We start from the raw sequence: 13,107 nt of genomic DNA on the forward strand, positions 1-13,107 counted from the left end.
TGCTTTCCCAGACCTCGCTTTGTAGAACAAGCTAACCTTTAACTCACAGAGGTCCGCTTGCCTCTGCTTCCAGAGTGTCACATACTACAAGGAAAAATGCCAGCTTCCAACCTGGCAGAAGACAACGCATGACCACCTTCATCAAGCCCATTTCCCACCTCTTTCAATGTTTTCAGGTTCCTAAACAGTCCTTTGTTTGTTTGTTTGTTTTGTTTTGTTTTTCGAGACAGGGTTTCTCTGTGGTTTTAGAGCCTGTCCTGGAACTAGCTCTTGTAGACCAGGCTGGTCTCGAACTCACAGAGATCCGCCTGCCTCTGCCTCCCTAGTGCTGGTATTAAAGGCTTAAAGGCGTGCGCCACCACCGCCCGGCTTTTTAGCCCTCATCTTCACTTGTCACCTCTTCCAGACCACCTCTGACGGCACCTTTTACTAGACAGCTCTGACAAGTCCCATAGACGTTCATTATGAATATCCTGTACCGTAACTATTAACTTATTTTATGCGTACCTACACTAAGTGCATGCAGGAGCCTGCAGAGGTCAGAAAAGGGCATTGGGTCCCTGGGAACTGGGGTGATAGGCAGTTCTGAGCCACCCTGTGGGTGCTAGGAGCTGAGCTTGGGTCCTCTCAAGGGCAGCAAATGCTCTTAACTGCCGGGCCATCTCTTCAGCGCCATAATTATTGTTTACTCACTGTATCCCTTTTACCCTAGCGTTTCTTCAAGTCACAAGGTGTGTCTGAGTATATCATCTTTATTCCACAAGTCACAAGGCATGTCTGAGTATATCTCTATTCCACAGCAGGTGCGTGGCACGCAATACTCAGTGACGAGGTGGCAGATTTTCCTGTGATGGATGTGCTCGGTATATTTGTGCCGTGGTCTTCCAGTCTTATGTTTCCTGTGACTGAATGTCCTCCTTCTAGGTAGTCTCCAACAGTTGTGTCCTTGCTCAAATGTTGTCACATCAAAGAAGCCTTCCCCGGTCACTCAGCACCTCACTCCCCTCCACCACGCCACTTAACATTTGCTGCCACGGAGATTATCATTACCTGACATCATCTTAAATGTCTCTGTCTATCAACCATCTGTCCCACTACAGTGAAAACCCCAGAACTTTCTCCCCCCTCAGCAGCTATGGAGGACACTATGGCCTCAGTGTCCGAACAACTGCTTGTCAAAGTAGGTACTCAATAAATATTTGTCATTCAGGAAGTGATCGGGAAGTGAGTGACTGAAAGATTCTGGCATGTACTAGTGGGGAAGAAGACTCGAAAATACAGAACAACAAGAAAAGTCACCCACACCCACGACACCACCTGGTCCTGGCAGGAAAGGTAGCCAATAACAAGCCCCAGATTCAGCGGAGGAAAACCTGAGCTGAGAACCAGCTAGAGTTCTGCATCTGGGTTGTCAGGGAGCTCAGCTCTTCTGAAAAGATTCCTGGAGAAGGAGAAACTGGATAAAGGAGATATGGAGGCACGTGGCCAGAGTTTATTCAGATCTAAAGACGGCATCTACTCCAAACCCAGGCCCCTCTTGACCAGATGGTTCCGAGGAAGCTTTAGCATCTGTCCCTCTATAAATTATCCAGTGCCCCTGCCATCCAGTCTTCTCTGGTGACAGCCGGAACAATTGTCCTGGAATTCCATCTGCTGCTCCTGTGCTGATCCCCGTACAGTTCATTAAGGTTTCAGTGCACAGAGGTATCCATTTCCCTGGCTCAGGATGGAAGTTGGATCTGTCTCTGGGTGAGCTGATTTCCATCAACACAAACAAAACCTCCGGAGAGGATCCCAGGTCTCTAGAGAAGAATTTCACGTCTTTCCTTTCATCCTTTCTATCATGTGTTTATTTACTTATCTATTTATTTATTTATTGAGGCAGGGTCTCACTACATAGCTCTGACTATCCTGGAACTCACTATATAGATCAGCCTCTGCCTCCCAAGTGCTGGGATTCACTGCAACTTCCAGCTGGAGCCTACTTTTTATTTCCCACCCTTCCTGCTCTTCTAACACATATATTTTCTAAAACAAATAAATTACACTGAATAAATTAATCACATAGTTTTTTTTAAAGGAAACTCAAAACAAAAGGCTGGAAGTGTAGCTTGGGGGAGCTTGCTTATTTGTAAACTTCCTTACTTGCATAAATAAGTCCCTATTTTGATCTTCCCACTCAAAATAAACCAAAATGACTCCTGATCATTACACATCTCCATTTAGTTCCCCTTAGTCACTCATTCAAAACTTTCAAACAAGACGTTTGCTGTGGAAGGAAATCAAAACTCAGAATAAAGATAAATTAGCTTGAGAGGAAAGGTTTACATAGAAAACTATGAGCTGGGCAGTGGTAGCAAAACCAGTTTTCAAAGGGAATAAGATTTCTTTTTTTTTTTTAAATTCTGAGTGAGCGGTGGTGGAGGCTTATGTCTTTAATCCCATCACTGAGGAAACAGAAGATCTTTTGAGGCCAGCCTCATCTAAACAGAGAGTTCCAAGACAGCCAGGGCTACATAGAGAAACCCTGTCTATAGGTAGATAGATAGATAGATAGATAGATAGATAGATAGATAGATAGATAGATGGATGGACAGGTAGACAGGTAGACAGATGGACAGATGGACAGATAGACAGATAGATAATAGATTGATGGATAGATAGGTAGAAGATAGATAGATAGATAATGGATGGATGGATAGATAGATAATAGATTGATGGATAGATAGATGATCGATGGATAGATAGGTAGATGATAGATAGATAGATAGATAGATAGATAGATAGATAGATAGATAGATAGATAGATAGATGGATGGATGGATGGATGGATGGATGGATGGATAGGTAGATAGATAGATAGATAGATAGATAGATAGATAATGGATGGATGGATAGATAGATTAATAAAAACTCAGGGTCAAAAACTGGAGTTCAACCTGAAGATGCGAAAAGCAAAACAGCTAGCCACTGGCTCTTACCTCGACCTCAGTCTGAAATGATGATCCTACCTCCTGGAATCTCAGAATGAGACTGTGTCTGAGAGCTATCTCCCTCCATCCCCGTTTTATGTTCCTTTAGAAGACTGGGATTAAAGGCGTGCACCACCCGATTTCTATGACAACTAGGGTTGCTTCCTGGATTAAAGGTGCGTGTCATTGTGGCTACTGAGATTAAAGATGTGTGTTATCATAATCTAGTCTATAAGGTTGACCAGTGGGACTGTTTTACTCTCAGATCTTCAGGCAGTCTTTATTTATTAAAATACAATTGAAATGCCTCCACATGAGCCCTTGTCAAAAAAAAAACCAGCATAAAGAGAATTTCAAAACTTTAAAGGGTAGTGATCAGTTTGTGTCCATGTCTGCTAACTCTTTTTATTAATGAAATCCCTTGCCACCATTCTGGTGGATAAAGTTGTGCTATATAACCTTTCTTCAATCTTAGGATATTGAGTTTGATGGAAGTCTAAGAAATCTAGTTTGGGCTGGATATGGTGGTAAATGCACTGCTTCAGTGATCTTCAGAACTAAGATCACTTCGAATTCAAGGCCAGCCTGGGCTAGAGAATGAGACCCTATCTCAGAACAGAGCAAAAGGAAACAAAAAGGAAGGAAGGAAGAAAGGAAGGAAGGAAGGAAGGAAGGAAGGAAGGAAGGAAGGAAGGAAGGAAGAAAGAAAAAGTGACCATTCCCACTCCTGGGTACAGCTTACTTTGGTTGACTGTCTCGGAGAAGCCCACACCCATGTTCTCAGGTGTGTTTTATGTTTTTCTGACCACCTCTCCTTCCCTTAACTCTTACTTTCAAGCACATATCGAAATATATTTGTTAAGTGGTTGAGGAAATGGCTCCTGCTGAGGACCTGAACTAATTCAGTTTCCAGCACCCACGTCAGGTGGTCAGAAGCACCTGTAACTTCAGCTCCAGGGGGATTTCACACCTCTGACCTCCACGGGTGCCTACAAGCACATGCCCAGACTCACACAAAGACACACAATTAAAATAATAAGCAAAAAAATCTTGGAATTTAGTGAGTGTGTGTGAACATTAGGGGCGGGAGAGAGAGCTCATGCATAAACACAGCCTTAGGTTGGAGGTTAGAACACAAGTTTCAGAAATCTGTTCTCTTCTCAAAATCAAGGTATCGGGCTTGATGGGAAGCTCCTTTAATAACTGAACCATTTTACAGGTCCTTCGTCCTCCTTTTCCTCCTCCTCCTTCTTTCTCTTCTTCTCTCTTCTTCTTCTCTCTTCTTCCCCCCCTCCTCCTATTCTCCTCCTCCTATTTCTCCTCCTTCTCAAATCTTATTTTAAGCTGGTCAGTAATGGTACATACCTTTAATCCCAGCACTCGGGAGGCAGAGGCAGGTGGATCTCTGAGTTCAAGAACAGCCTGGTCTACGGAGCAAGTTCCAGGAGAGTCAGGGCTACACAGAGAAACTTTGTCTCAAAAAACCAAACCAAACCAAACAAAATAAACAAATGAAAAAAAACCATAAGATCTTTTAGTTTTTCCTGTTTTGGTGGCACGTGCTGTTAGTCCCAGCACTCGGGAGGGAGAGGCATGCAAATCACTGTCCATTTTAGGCTAGCTCGGTCTACATGGCAAGTTCCAGGCTAGCCAGAGTACACAGTAAGACTCTGTCTCAAAAATTTTTATTTTAATTTTTATTTGTGTGTGTGTGTGTGTGTGTGTGTGTGTGTGTGTGCTGTGTTTGTGCAGGTATCCAAGGAGGCCACCTGACGTGGGTGCTGGAAACCGAATTCAGTTCTACTGAAAGGACACGACATGCTCTTAATTGCCAAACCACCTCTCCAGATCCTTTTTCATATTCCTGAAATCCTTCAACACCTACGAGCAAGTTAATAAAATCAGAAATTTAAATACTTTAATATTTGCACTTATTCATTGCAGCATTCTCTGACAATAACCAAAAGATGGAAACTACCCTAATATCCATCTGCGTGCACACACACACACACACACACACACACACACTCAAATTGGAAATCCAGGAACCTAGACATGATATCTCATGCCAGGAATCTCCACCCCCAGGAGCTGAAGCAGAAGGAAGGCATTGATTTCAAGGCCAGCCTGGTTTCCATAATGAGCGTTATCCTGAGCCATGGAGACCCTGACATGCGCAGCAGTATACACAGATTTTGAGGACACTACGAAGAGTGGAGTAAGGTGTTAAGAAGGACAATGGGAGGCCACCCTGGAACCCAGCCTGGGGGCACAGATCTGTAATTCCCGCTACTAGGGATGCTTAGACACAAGGATCACAAGTTCAAGGCACTTGGACAATTTAGTGAGACCATGTCTTAAGACAGAAAACACAGAAAAGGGTCACCCTTTATCCACCCCAGGCAGTGCAGGTGGCAGAAGCGGCACAGTATGGGAAGGCTTGGTACTATTGGGCCTTACACTCACCGCCTGGATGAGTGGGACTCCTGTCCTCCCAGGTCTGTGCCTGTGTCTACACAGGCTTGTGGGTCTAAATGGACCTGCTCCCTCTCCAGGCATTTTCAAAAGGAGCATCCTCACCCCATCTTCAGGCATGACCAGTCCCCTATTACTTCTCAGCTCTCGGATGTCCACCCTCAGTGCCCACCCTAGCTCAGACAGGAAAATCCAGGTATCCCAATCATGGTATCCAGGGCCTGAGACTAGGCACAGCAGTCCCTGAGGACACATACATGCACGCACATGCGTGCACACACACACTAACCGTAAGCAGGGAACAGTAGTTTAACTTGGACTTCAGCTCCTGAACAGCTGGCTCTGACACTGCTGTGAGGTAGGATGGAGGTGGAAGGAAAACAGGAAGCAGCCAGAGGAAGGGAACATTTGTTGCAGGACCCAAGGGCCCCTCTGCTGGCAGAATGCCCCATGAAAGATGTAATCTATATGTCTCCCAGCACCAGCTCAGCCCCTACGCTAGTACAGTGGTTCTCAATCTGTGGCTCGCGACCTTTGGGGTGGGGTCAAATGATCCTTTCACGGGGTTGCATATCAAACATCCTCCACATCAGATATTTACATCACAGTATCAAAATTACAGTTATGAAACAGCAATGAAAATAATATTATGGGTGGGGTCACTACAATGTGAGGAACTGTACTAAAGGGTCAAAGTATTAGGAAGGTTAAACTGGGGAGCGGGTGGCACACACCTTTAATCCCAGGAACCCTGTCAAGAAAAACAAAAAGAAAAAAAGAAAAAAACCCCACTGCTTAGGGCCTCTGCTGGACTGGCTAGAACTGGCTTAGAGAAAGCAGGACGACCAAACAGCAGAGCAGACAATTGCCCTAACTTTGTGAGAACAAAGGCCATATCTGCACGTCCTCAGGACTCCACGGGGTCCAGAGCCCGCAGGTCCATCTGGAGTGTGTGTGTGTGTGTGTGTATAAATGTGGGCTACAGGAGTGGTTCACTCGGTACAGTGTGTGCCCAGCAGGCAAGAGGCACCGGGTTCAATGCTCAGTCTTCCCAAGTCACCTATCAATACAATCCTTCATCTACATGACCAGAGGTTACAAACGCTCTCATCTCTTTTGAAGGCTTGTCTCTAAGTGATGGCAGGTTGTACCAAGTAGCAATTAATGGTAGTCATTGCATACCCACAAAGCACTTGGGCTAGTGCCTAGTTCATAGGATGGTCTCTCACCAGCAAGGACCCTGAGGCTCAGAGAAGTCAGGTGTCTGGAAGGTCACTGTATTACCTTCTGGTTGCTGTGACAAAATCTCGGAGAAAAGCAACTTAAGAAAGGAAGGGCTGAGTTCTGACTCACAGTTTGCGGGGAGACAGTGTGTAATGCAGAGACGGCATGTGGGGGGCTCGAGGCAGCTGATCACACTGAATGCATGGTCAGGGTGTTATCCAGGGTTCCCTAGAGGAACAGAACTTACAGAATGAATATATATATATATATATATGTAGATTTTACATATATTATTTATATCGATTTATTAGATTGACTTACAGGCTGTGGTCCAGCTAACCCAGCAATGACTGCCTACGAACAGAAGGCCCAAGAGTCCAGTAGTTGTTCAGCCCATGAGGCTGGACGTCTCAGCTGGTCTTCCCAAAGAAGTAGGCTCCAATGCCAGTGAAGGAACGGACTTGCTGGCGAGGTGAGAGCAAGTAGGCAGAGAGAGCAGCTTCTCTCTTCCAGGTCCCTTACATGGGCTTCTAGCAAGCTGTGCTCCAGACTGAAGGTCTGTCTTCCCATCTCAAAGATCCAGATTAGACGTGGATCTTTCCACTTCAACAAATTAAGCAAAAATCTGTCACAGGAGTGCGCGGGCACCATTAGTGAACTCCAGGTGTGGCCAGTTGACAACCGAGACTAGCCATCACTTCCCACCCTTTGTAAGCTTGACACACACATCTCTACATGTCATGCTTAATCTCCAAACGAAAACAATAACTATGTCGTAATTATTCCTAACGTGATATAGCTATCCCACGTACAGTGGTGAATGCATTATATATTTAACAAGGTCATAATTACACCTAATATGCTATAACTATCTCTTGTACAATTGCAATGTATTTTAAATTTAGAATGTCCTTTGAGGGACATTCTTTTAATATATCAAACTTAAATGTGATAACCATTGATATTCTCTTAATTGATATTGTATCACTTAACAAAGATATTGAGGAAAGAAAGCACAAATATCTGTATAAACACATTCTGCCTGCCTCTGCTTCCCAAGTGCTGGGATTAAAGGCATGGGCCACCATGCCCGGAGCTCTTTTTTGAAATTAATTTATTTATTTTACATCCTAACCATAGTTCCTCCGCCCACCTCTCCTCCCAGTTACTCTCTCCCATCTCCCCTCTGCCTCTCCCAATCCACTCCTCCTCCATTTCTGTTCAGGAAAGGGCAGGTCTCCCATGGATATCAACAAAACATGGCATATCAAGTTGCAGTAAGACTAAGCACTTCCCCTTGTATTAAGCCTGGGCAAGGGAACCCAGTATGAAGAATGGGTCCCAATAGCCAGCAAAAGCATTAGAGACAGCCCCTGCTCCCACTGTTAGAAGTCCTACACAAAGACCAACCTACACAACTGTCCCATATGTGCAGAGGGCATAGGTCAGTCCCATGCCGGTTCAGACTTTGAGCTCCTATGAGCACAGACTGGTTGATTCTGTGCATTTTCTTGTGATGACTTGGCCTCTCTGGCTCCTACAATCCTTCCTCTCTGTCTTCTGCAGGATTCCTTGAGCTCAGCTTAATGTCCGACTGAGGGTCTCTGTCTCTATTTCCGTCAGTTGCTGGGTGAAGCCTCTGATGACAGTTGGGCTAGGGACAGATCTATGAGTATAGCAGAGTATCGTTAGGTATCATCACATTAACATTTGCAATGACGTCACAGCAGGAGAGAGGAGCAGAGGATAACTTAGGCGGCCAATGTTTACCCTCAAGGCATACTGAAAAAAGGGGGGGGGGAATGGGCTGCAAAGACCAGGACAGAAATGCTAGGCAGAGCAGAGGCAGTGGGATAGAAGGGTCCCTGGACTGTGGTAAAGGGAGGAGACTCAGTTACCTAGAGAGAAGTGAGGCTTCTGCCAAAGATGGGGAAACCTGAGACGTGGTGAGTCTAGTTGCTATTCCTGGGGGTTTTAAAGGAAGGAGGGTGTGTATTAGCAAAAGCCTTGCAGAGCCAGAAGCCTGGACCGAAGGACATGTAAAGGGGCTGAAAGTGGACAGATTCCCACTGCAACAGAGACAGTTTGGAGAGACAAGTCCCAGTACAGTCCAGCACAGCCCTGCTCCATCTCCTGTCCTGACTCTTCTGGCCAAACCTACTCTGGGGCAAAAAAGTGACTTTGACTCCACAAGGAACCCTCCACTAGCTCACCTTGCCCCCACCCCTGTCCCCCTGCTTGCTATAAAGGTTCATTTCATTACAAACCATTCCATCCTCACAGCGAAAGAGGGAGGGAAGGAGGGAGGGAGGGAGGGAGGGAGGGAGGGAGGGAAGGAAGGAGGATGGGGTAAGGGAGGGTGAAGGGGTGGGCAGGGAGCAGGCCACTGAGAACTCGGGATGTCTCCATTTTACATACAAAGAAACAGACACAAGAAAGCCCCCATCCTCGGGTCCCCACAGCCAGATTCTAAGTTCCAGTCCCTTTACTTTCAGGTGCCACACTCTCCTTCAGGAGAGCCTGGACAGATGGCACCAGGGATGCTCACCACCTGTCCCCTAGACAGCCACTGGTATCCACACGCATTTGATTTCTCTATAGGATTAAGAAATTAAGGTAAGATAGTTGCCAGATGTCAAAGAAGAGGTGAAATCGACAATGAGTGATATGGCAGTGTTATCAAGCACAGCCGCCGGAGCATCCTTAGAGTCCACTGAATGAACGCCTTCTTTATGTGAAACTTGGGCCCAGAAATAGGAGACTTTGCTCCCTTGGGACGCTTCTGATGCTCCACCTGTCTTACTCACTGTTCTGTGGCTATGAAGAGACATCACAACTATGACAACTCTTATAAAGAAAGCATTTGATTGAGGCTAGCTTACAGTTGCAGAGGTTTAGCCCTTTGTCATCATGTAGGGAGCACGGCGCCACACAGACAGCCATGGTGCCCGAGGAATAGCTGAGGATCCACAAGCAGCAGGAAGAGAGACAGACTCTGGAACTGGCTTGGGCTTTGGAAACCCCAAAGCACACCCTCAGTGACACACTTCCTCCAACAAGGCTGTACCCACTCCAACAAGGTCACGCCTCTAATCCTTTCAAATAGTGCCATTGTCTAAGCAATCAAATATGAACCTATGCTGGTCTTTGGTATTCAAACCAGTGCACCATCCCTCCTTTTATCAGTTGTCTATCACTGCACTAACCCACTGATTTAGCGGCCTTTAAGATTCCTGTGGGCAGGGACTGAGGCAAGGCTCAGCTGGGTGGCTCTGTCTTGTACGCAGACACAGTCAGTTGGGGAACTGGTGCTGAAGCAGCAGGGTCTGTCTGGGTGTCACAGTCTGGGGCTTCTCTGTGTGACTGCTCCGCCTAGGGCAGTGGTCTCAGGGCACTCAGACTGATTACATGGCAATTCATCATACTCCAAATGCCATATCTCAAGAGAATCAGGTGAACCTGTGCCATGTTTTGCCAGTTAACATTAGAAGTCACATGATGCTGGGCGGTGGTGGTGCACGCCTTTAATCCCAGCACTCAGGAGGCAGAGGCAGGTGGATCTCTGTGAGTTCGAGACCAGCCTGGTCTACAAGAGCTAGTTCCAGTACAGGCTCCAAAGCTACAGAGAAACCCTGTCTCAAAAACAAACAAACAAAAAAAAACAAAAAACAAATCAACCAAACAAACAAACAAACAGAAAAAGAAGTCACTTAGTGTCTCTTCTACTTTTGTTACAAGACACCACCTCTCAATGAGGTCAAAGTCACAGCATAAGAGCACATTGGGAGCAGCCAGGTGTGGTGGTGCACGCCTTTAATCCCAGCACTCAGGAGGCAGAGGCAGGCAGATCTCTGAGAGTTCTAGGACTACACAGTTTCTCTCTGCCTAGGAAAACAAAAACAAAAACGAAACAACAACAAAAGACTAAATGGGGACTGGAGAGATGATATTTAAGAGCACTTGCTGATCTTCGAAAAGACCTAGTTCAGTTCCCAGCACACAGGGGCCAATTTACAAGCCCCTGTAGCTCCAGCTCCCAGGAATCTGATGCCCCCTTCTGGCCTCCAAGGGTACCTACACACATGTGAACATAAACTATGCACACATACACACAAATAATAAAAATAAATTTTAAAGATGAAACAGGAAACAAGAACAACCAAAAAGAGTTACAAAAGCATGAAAATGAATTCCCATATATCCTTTGTCCGTTTTTATTTAGTGTTAACTCTATATTATGGTATATTTGTCAAAGCTGAGAAACCTTGAAATAAACTCCAGATTTAATTCAGATTTTTCCAGGCTCCCACTAATTAATTGATTAACCAATTAATTAATTGACCAATTAATTAATCCAACCAATTAATTTTAGTTTTATGTGCATTGGTGTTTTGCCTGCATATATGTCTGTGTGAAGGTATCATGAGCTGCCATGTGGGCTCTGGAAGTTGAACCCGGTTTCTCTAAAAGTCAGCGCTCCCAACTATTGAGCTATCTCTCCAACCCCTCCGCTAATTATTTTTTTTAATAATTATTTTATTTATTTATTATGTATACAATATTCTGTCTGTGTGTATGCCTGCAGGCCGGAAGAGGGCACCAGACCTCTTTACAGACGGTTGTGAGCCACCATGTGGTTGCCGGGAATTGAACTCAGGACCTTTGGAAGAGCAGGCAATGCTCTTAACCACTGAGCCATCTCTCCAGCCCCACTGCTAATTATTTTTGACAGGAGTTTATCTATCTGTTTTTTATTACTATAGTTATTTTGGGTCTATACATGTGTGTAGCTGCGGGTGAAGGTCGGGGTATAACATGTAGGAGTCAGTTCTCTCCTCTCACTGTGTGGAGCTCCAGGATCTAATCATGACATCAGGCCTGATGACAAGTGCTTTAATCTGCTGAGTCATCTCACTGGCCCTCTACCAACTAGTTTTTCAGGATTTAGTTTCAGATACCATGTCATAAGTATGCCTAAATATGTCTAAGTAGCTGACCTCACTTTTATCAGGATCGCCCTGACTGATACGTGATCATCAGAGGACCCTCCTGAAAAGTTGCAATATTTCAATGAAACGGCAGTGGTAGTTGGCCCGTGAGGGCTCAGCAGGTAAAGGTGTCTGCGGCTAAGGCTAAAGGCTGAGTTCGATCCCTAGAACCTACATAGGAGAGAACTGACTCCTGAAAGTTCTCCTTTGACTTCCACCTGCAGGCTGTGGTACATGTACATCCATAAACATAAACAATAAATAATAAATAAATAAAGTTGGGAAAAGGAAAGCAGTAACAGCAGCACAGACCAGGGTATTTGGCGTCAATTGTGAAAAGTGGTCAAATGTTGCTGCACGGTGGTGGCGCACGCCTTTAATCCCAGCACTTGGAAGGCAGAGGCAGGCGGATCTCTGTGAGTTCGAGGCCTGGTCTACAGAGCTAGTTCCAGGACAGCTAGAAGTGTTACACAGAAAAACCCTATCTCGAAAAAGAGAAAGAGAGAGAGAGAGTCAAATACAAATTCTCTTTGTTGTGATGGTTTTGGTTTTTGAGACAGGGTTTCTATGTGTAGTTTTTGATGTCCTGGAACTCACTTTGTAGACCAGGCTGGCTTCAAGCTCAGCAATCCACCTGCCTCTGCCCCCAGACTGCTGGTATTGAAGGTGTGCGCCACCATGTCTGGCTAATATGGACAGATTAGAAGGCAGAACTTGCAGGATGTGAATTGTAAGAGAAAGAAGAGAGACTGGGGAGATAGCTCGGGAAGGTACAGTTCTTGCTGAACAACCATGAAGACCTGAGTCTGAATCTCCAGAACCTACACAAAACTGGGCATACTGCAGCTCTGTGATTCTGGTGTTCCTATGGAAAGATCTCTCTCTGGAAGCTTGTGAGCCAGCTATCTTGGCACTATAAGTGCATTGGGAAATAACAAAGATATCCTGCCTCAAACAAAGTGTCCTCTGACCTCCATATGCAGGCATGTGCCCCCACACATGTGCACACCATAGATATATGTGCATGCACACATGCCACAGGTATACATGTATGCACATGCACACACATACTATAATACACATTATACATATATGTGCATGTCCACACATACCATACAAACATATATCATACATACATGTGCAGGCACTCACATGCCTTTGCATACACACATCATACATAAACACACATGCACACACATACTATAAATACATACACATGCCATACATGCACATGCACACACATCATACATACATGTCCATACATATATCATACACATGCATGCATAAACACACACACAAAGATAGAAGAGAAAGAGGAGGAAAACTGGAGAGATGGCTCAGTCAGTAAAGTGTTTGCTATACAAACATGAAGTCATGAGTTTAATTCCAGAACTCATATAAAAAAAGCCAAATTTGGTGGCACATTTTAATAATCCCTGGGCTCACTG

The sequence above is a fragment of the Microtus pennsylvanicus genome, chromosome 7, assembly GCF_037038515.1.
Source record: "Microtus pennsylvanicus isolate mMicPen1 chromosome 7, mMicPen1.hap1, whole genome shotgun sequence".
NCBI lineage: Eukaryota > Metazoa > Chordata > Mammalia > Rodentia > Cricetidae > Microtus > Microtus pennsylvanicus.